At 40.6% G+C, this 7949-nt stretch overlaps 1 long non-coding RNA gene across 1 annotated transcript; it reads left to right on the top strand.

Moving 5' to 3' along the window:
* Positions 1–3815: 3815 nt before the first annotated feature.
* On the top strand, positions 3816–4629 carry LOC141655784 (uncharacterized). Its single transcript, XR_012548179.1, has 2 exons — positions 3816–3857; positions 4407–4629. It is a non-coding gene; the product is annotated as an uncharacterized LOC141655784 (long non-coding RNA).
* Positions 4630–7949: the final 3320 nt, after the last annotated feature.

Below are 7949 nucleotides of genomic sequence, written 5' to 3'. Positions count from 1 at the left end.
TTTTCTCCCGGTTTTTCTATCATGCGTCCGAGGTCATTTTAGGAGTTAACCTATTCGATTCAGCCTCTAATAACGAGCATTAATCCATTTTTCAAGATTATCCGAGGTTCAACGAATGTTGGTTTATAGTATACCGGCACCCACAAATGTCTTCCGTTGCAACTCAAATTTTGCGTGTCCGGTTTATCTGATTCGAGAAACTTTCTATGTGATTTCTTGAGAATTTTGCTCCATAACCCTGGAATCGCGAAAAAACGTGTATTATACACTTCAATTTGAGCCGTTCGGGAGGTCGTACCGAAACTAATTTCTTTTTCTTCCGGTTCTTCTATCACGCGTCCGAGGTCATTTCAGGAGTTAACCTATTCGATTCAGCCTCTAATATTTTGCATTAAAGGAGCATTAATCGATTTTTCAAGATTATCCGAGTTTCGACGAATGCTGGTTTAAGGCATACCGCACCCACTATCAATTATATTCTAATAAGGATTGGTTATGATAACTAAGTTGGCAATATTATAAAGGGATAACCTTTTGATAATTCACATGATATGCATGGTTTTAAATAATAGTCGTTCATTAATAAAGATAGGACTGAAATAAACAAGATGAACCTGTAAATTACGATATATGAGTCGACACCTAAGCTTGTTTTGTTAAAGGAATTGAATTAAGTTTATCTGATTTCGAGTTTCGTAATAAGCTGTAAATGGATTCTATGACGACCCTGTTATAAGATTATGTCGAGAAAGTATTCACCGTTCAGCAGGAAAGTAAAAGTTTTGAAAATAAAGTCAAATTTTGCCGTGTGAGTATAAATTCGGAATGAGAATTCCAGCCAGTGTCTGGTTGTATGTGTCCATGATAATTGCTAGTCTGGAGGAATGAAACTAGGACGGAGTCATAAGTAGTGGGATAAATTAGTCATGTTGTTCGTTCATATAGCGAATTGGTGGGTTGTGGTTAAATACGAATGTCAAACCATGAAATGTAATGTGGTGATTTAAGTGAGTTGTGTGTCAACATCGTACGTTAATATTAGCATGACAGGTAACGAATATTTGTAAAATTGGTGTCGTTAAATACATTAATCTTGTATGTCATTGTGTTGGGTGCAGTTTAAATATATTCAATACCAAGAACGAAATTTTATGCATGATAGTCTTGTATGTTAACTTTTCAATATCGCTGTTTAATCGCTTGTTTGACTCGACCAATAAGTTTATAAAAATTTGCCAATCAATGTGCTTTCGTCATTTATGAATAAATACCAAACCCTTTTGTTATGAGGATTAAAAATATTTCAAAGATGATAAGTATCTTTAAAACTGGTTGTCCGCATTTTATTGATTCCGTGTCTTGACCTAAATCTGTACAATTAAGAAAAGGAAAGACAGATTGGACCTATTAGGTTATAAATTTTCATAAATCGATTTATCAAGTTTTGACCCTAATTCTTTTCTCATGTTGATTGATTCCCTATGTTTCTAAGGTATGAGATTACAATGATTAGTAAAATGAATAACTACTAATAATTTTACTGGTAACGGTAGCTTCCTTGAGAGAGTTGGTATATTGGTTGTCTTGGTAAGGATTAGTTAACTTGAACGTGAGTTGTGAATCATGTTATTCTTTTTTTTTTTTTTCTTGTTAGCGTAGTTTGAGAACCTTGTTATAATAATGAAGGTTACGAGGACGTAACCATGTTTTTAGTTGGGGAGGATTGTAAAATCTTGATGCTTAATTTGCATTTGTTTGTAGGTTATAGTGACCAAGTTGACGTTTAGTTGTGGGGTATCTATGCAAATGAGTCCTATATGTTTTGTTCCTACTTCGGTTAGTTGGTCGATGTGTAAAAGGAGAGTGTGATTAAACTACTGGTAATGTGTTATGAGTTAGCCTATGAGCTGAGTTATGGTTACGGAGATACGTTTGCGGTCCAAAGGCGACCATGGTTAATGAGTTTATGTTGAGTTGAGATCGGAATTGAGATGGAAAGACGATGATGTTCTCGGTGATTATTTAGTTGTTAAACATTTGTGTTCTCAGGTAGTTGTTAGTTATAGTTAGTTGGCTAAGTAATGATGAGTTAAACTTCGGGACGAAGTTTATTTTTAGGAGGGCAGAATGTAACATTTCGTATTTGTTATGTGTAATTGATGTGTCAAAAGGGTGTGTTAACCAAGTTAGAAATGCGTGACTTCCGTAGGTACGATATACAATACCATTTTGAGGTTTGGGTACGGGAGCGAACTTCGGGACGAAGTTCATTTTAAGGGGGAAGACTGTAATACTCCGTATTTTATATAATAAATTAAATGGATATTAGTATATATTAATTATTATACAATTCATATTGCTAATTAAGTCGGGTAAATTATTGAGTCGATAATTTCATTAAGTTATTTTATTTAACCCGCGTTATATCGATATAAGTTAATTGAGACGGTTTTATATGGAATTCGAAATGTGAGCTGACACATGTGAGCTGGCCCAATAACTGTCCAGCCCAATTAAACGCTAAGGCCCAATTAACCCTAATTAACACTAACCATAACCCTAAACCTAAACCAAAACCTAAACCTAATAGTAACCCCCTCCAACCCGCCTCCCTCTTCCCTCAGCCGCCTCCCTCCCTTCATCAGCCTCCACATCAAACCTCACGCATATAGAGAGAGAGAGAGTGGCCGTGGGTGATTGAGGGCACTGCAAGGAAGAGCTAGGGAAGCTTGTCGACGTTCATAGGTGGCTATAGGTGGCCGTTGTGGTGGCGGAAAGGTAAGCGTTCACCTCCCTTCTCTGTTTTCATTTCTGTCTGTCGGGTTTTTGGGAGGGTTGTTCGTGTCTTGGTGAGGTTGCTGGTGGTTGGTGTCGGGGTAATGATAATGGGTGGTATAGGGCGAGTATAGTGGTGGTGGTTAGGGTGGTCATAGGTGGTTGTAGGGGCAGAGATTGGCGGCATCGACAGGGTGGCAGAAACGGGTTATTACACGGGTTTTCAGGGGAGTTTAGACAGGTGGGTTTTGGGTGGCACCACCGTGGACTAGGGGGAGGTCGAGACGGTGGTGCTGTGGTGTCGGTGTTCGTGGGTTGACGGAGAGTAGGACGGTGGTTGTTTGGCAGGGGACACGGGTTGGGCTGCGGTGGTGGTAAAGGGAGAACAGGGGGTGTTGGTGAGCCGTGGTGGTGAACCAGGCCAAATGGCGGCCTGGGTTTGACTCGCCGGCGGCAGTCGACCCCAGTGGGGGTGGCCGTTGGTGGCTGGGGCAGAGTGGGTGTGTGAGCTGGCGGTTGACACGGCCACGTGGTGGCCTGTGGTGGCGGGTGAGCGTGTGTGAAGGGACGGGGGTGATGACGGGTTATTCGAGTTGTTTTTGAAACGGGTTTTCATAGTTAATCGTTGTATTCGTAATTGGTCGTACTCTTAATTAATTAATATAATTCCCGTGTCATTAAATAATTTATTTAATTGATTCCCGAGTGTATTAAAATAATTAAAGACATATTTTGAGTCGGGTGTCGAGTTATTCAAATGATTGATTCGGGTTTTTATTAAATCACATAATTCGTTAATCCTTTAATTACCATTTTGGGTTTTAGTTCCGAGTTGTAAAGATAAAATAATAATTAATCATAATTAATTATCTTGAGTCGGGTTTAAAGGAAAGTTACTATATCGGGAAAGTTTCCAATTTTAGGAAGTCCTATCATTAATAACCCTCTATGTTGGGAACGAGAATAGTTAAATAATTGTTATCATTATTTATCTTTCAGAGAACGATTTTGAGATGGAATATTATTGGACATCTATCCATTGGACTGCTTAACTGCTTAATTGGATTTGCTGGCACTTTGAGGTAGGGAAATACACTTGTCCTATTATCGTCATTGTTGAATTGTGTTAACTTGATTCCTGGTTGTTGATTTACGTTATCATTTATATTCGGAAAGGTGATTGACTGATTTGATCGTATTGAGTATGATATCACAACATCGGGTAACGGGCATGACTTTATGATTTATCAGTTCAGTGATTTATATACATATTGCATTGCATTAATAATCATGAGCATTTCATATGCATTGGAGTTGGAGGATGAGGTGGTGGTGACGATGTTGAGATACGATGTGATGTTGTGATAAGGCCCAAAGGGTTCTGCAGGACTTGCCCTGGTGTCCTCAGCTGTTGAGCTGGCAGATCGGCTTCGGTCGATATATAGTCTACCGGGGATCGGTATGGCTGGGTTGTCCGGGTTATGAGATGTGTGTGATGAGTTGAGATGGAGATGGAGGTGACGGAGTATCATGCATAACATATTTTATTGTTTTATTGTTTTCCCTACTCAACCTCGTGGTTGACCCTGTGTATTCGTGGACACCTGTGATGAACCGTTTATGGGGAGCAGACTTGACAGGTTTAAGAGATAGGACGGGAGCTTGATGGGCGTGAGACACTGGATCAGACGACCTAGTAACTAGATCATCATCTAGAAGACTTCACTTTTATTTACGTCAGTTCTTGTAATTTAATTTGAAAAGAGAATTTGTAATAATTAAGTTAAATATTATATAAATTGCCTTGGAGTTTAATTTGTTATTCACTACCTCGGGAAACCGAGATGGTAACAGTCCGGTTTATGAGGGAATGTCTTGACGAGGACTTCTTTTATAAACCGGGGTGTTACACTAATAGCGAGTATTAAACGAGCATTAATCCATTTTTCACGATTATCCGAGATTCGACGAATGCTGGTTTAAGGCATACCGGCACCCCCATATGTCTTCCGTTCCTACTCAAATTTTGCGTGGCCGCTTAATCTGACCCGATGAACTTTCTATGTGATTTCTGGAGAATTTTGTTCTGGGACCCTGGAATCCTGAAAAACCGTGTATTATACATTTCAATTTGAGCCGTTCGGGAGGTCGTACCAGACCCAGTTTCTCCTTCACCCGATTTTTCTATCACGCCTCCGAGGTCATTTCAGAAGTTAACCTATTCAATTCCGCCTCTAATAACGAGCATTAAACGATCATTAAACCATTTTCCACGATTATCTGAGGTTCGCCGAATGCTGGTTTATGGCATACCAGCACTCCCAAATGTCTTCCGCCGCTACTCAAATTTTGCGTGGCCACTTTATCTGACCCAAGGAACTTTCTATGTGATTTCCGGAGAATTTTGTTCCGGGACCCTGGAATCTTGAAAAACCGTGTATTATACACTTCAATTTGACCCGTTCGGCAGGTCGTACCGGACCCAGTTACTTTTTCACCCGGATTTTCTATCACGCGTCCGAGGTCATTTCAGAAGTTAACCTATTCGATTCCGTCTCTAATAACGAGCATTAAACGATCATTAATCTATTTTCCACGATTATCCGAGGTTAGCCGAATGTTGGTTTAAGGCATACCAGCACCCCCAAATTACTTCCACTGCTACTCAAATTTTGCATGGCTGCTTTATCTGACCCGAGGAACTTTTTATGTAATTTCCGGAGAGTTTTGTTCCGGGACCCTGGAATCCCGAAAAACCGTGTATATACACTTCAATTTGAGCTGTTCGGGAGGTCGTACAGGATCCAGTTTCTTTTTCACTCGGTTTTTCTATCACGCGTCCGAAGTCATTTTAGAAGCTATCCTATTCGATTCCGCCTCTAATAACGAGCATTAATCGATCATTAATCCATTTTCCACGATTATCTCAGGTTTGACGAATGATGGTTTATGGCATACCGGCACCCCCAAATGTCTTCCGTTTCTACTCAAATTTTGCGTTGCCACTTTATCTGACCCGACGAACTTTCTATGTTATTTCCGGAGAATTTCGTTCCGGGACCCTGGAATCCCAAATAACCGTGTATTATACACATCAATTTGAGCTGTTCGGGAGGTCGTACTGGACCCAGTTTCTTTTTCACCCGGTTTTTCTATCACGCGTCCGAGGTCATTTCAGAAGTTAACCTATTCGATTCAACCTCTAATAACGAGTATTAATCCATTTTTCACGATTATCCGAGGTTCGACAAATGCTGGTTTATGGCATACCGGCACCCCCAAATGTCTTTCGTTGCTACTCAAATTTTGTGTGGCCACTTTATCTGACCCGATGAACTTTCTATGTGATTTACGGAGAATTTTGTTCCGGGACCTGGAATCCCGAAAAACCGTGTTTTATACACTTCAATTTGAGCCGTTTGGGAGGTCGTACCGAACCCAGTTTCTTTTTCACCCGGTTTTTCTATCACGCGTCCGAGGTCATTTCAGAAGTTAACCTATTCGATTCCGCCTCTAATAACGAGCATTAAACGATCATTAATCCATTTTCCATGATTATCCGAGGTTCGCCGAATGCTGGTTTATGGCATACCGGCACCCTTAAATGTCTTCCGCTGCTAGTCAAATTTTGCATGGCCGCTTTATATGACCTGGGGAACTTTCTATGTGATTTCCGGAGAATTTTGTTCCGGGACCCTGGAATCCCGAAAACTCGTGTATTATACACTTCAATTTGAGCCGTTCGGGAGGTCGTACCGGAACGAGTTTCTTTTTCACCCGGTTTTTCTATCACGCGCCCGAGGTCATTTTAGGTGTTAACCTATTCGATTCCGCCTCTAATAACGAGCATTAATCGATCATAATCCATTTTCCACGATTATCCGAGGTTCGACGAATGATGGTTTATGGCATACCGGCACCCCCAAATGTCTTCCGTTACTACTCAAATTTTGCGTGGCCGCTTTATCTGACCCGACGAACTTTCTATGTGATTTCCAGAGAATTTTGTTCTGGGACCCTGGAATCCCGAAAAACCGTGTATTATACATTTCAATTTGAGCCGTTCGGGAGATCGTACCGGACCCAGTTTCTTTTTCATCCGATTTTTCTATCACGCGTCCGAGGTCATTTCAGAAGTTATCCTATTCGATTCAGCCTCTAATAACGAGCATTAAACGAGCATTAATCCATTTTTCACGATTATCCGAGGTTCGAAAAATGCTGGTTTATGGCATACCGGCACCCCCAAATGTCTTTCGTTGTTACTCTAATTTTGCGTGGCCGCTTTATCTGACCTGAGGAACTTTCTATGTGATTTCCGAAGAATTTTGTTCCGGGAGCCTGGAATCTCGAAAAACCGTGTATAATACATTTCAATTTGAGCCGTTCAGGTGGTCGTACCGGACCCAGTTTCTTTTTCACCCGGTTTTTCTATCACGCGTCCGAGGTCATCAAATGTCCTCTGTTACTCGTCAAAGTTTGTGTGACCTAATTATCTGACCAATTGAATCGTCCATGTGATTTACAGACATTTTTGTTCCGAGACCCTCGAAACCCAAAAACCATGTATTATACACTTCAATTTGAGCCGCTTAAGAGATCGTACCAAACCAAGTATCTTTTTTTTTCCGGCTTTTGAACCACATCTTCGGGGTTTCTTTAGAAGTTAGCTTATTCGATTTCAGCCCTAAATAACAAGTATTGATCAATTTTTCCTGATTATCGGAGTTTCGCCCGAGGATGGTTTATCGCCCACCGGTACCGTCAAATGTACTCCGTTACTCGTAAAAATTTTTGTGGTCCATTTATCGGACCTGACGAAGCGGTCGTGCGACTTACGGACATTGTTATTCTGAGACCGTGAAATACCGAGTTTCTTTTTCAACCGATTTTGAAACTACTTGTCCAGGGTCGATTTAGAAGTTAGCCTATTCAATTTGAACCCTAAATAACAAATGTAAATCCAATCTTCCCGATTATCGGAGTTTTGTCTGAGGTTGGTTTATCACCCGGCCATCACCATCCTTTAATGTTCTCTTTTAACTGTCAAAATTTATGTGCCCCATTTATTTGACCCAACGAAGCTTCCATGTTATTTACGGATATTTTTGTTGCGTGACCCTCGAATCACTAAAATCGTGTATTATACACTTCAATTTGAGTCGTTCAGGAGA

The sequence above is a fragment of the Silene latifolia genome, chromosome 5 (genome assembly GCF_048544455.1).
Source record: "Silene latifolia isolate original U9 population chromosome 5, ASM4854445v1, whole genome shotgun sequence".
NCBI lineage: Eukaryota > Viridiplantae > Streptophyta > Magnoliopsida > Caryophyllales > Caryophyllaceae > Silene > Silene latifolia.
This window is presented reverse-complemented; position numbering and strand designations above follow the sequence as displayed.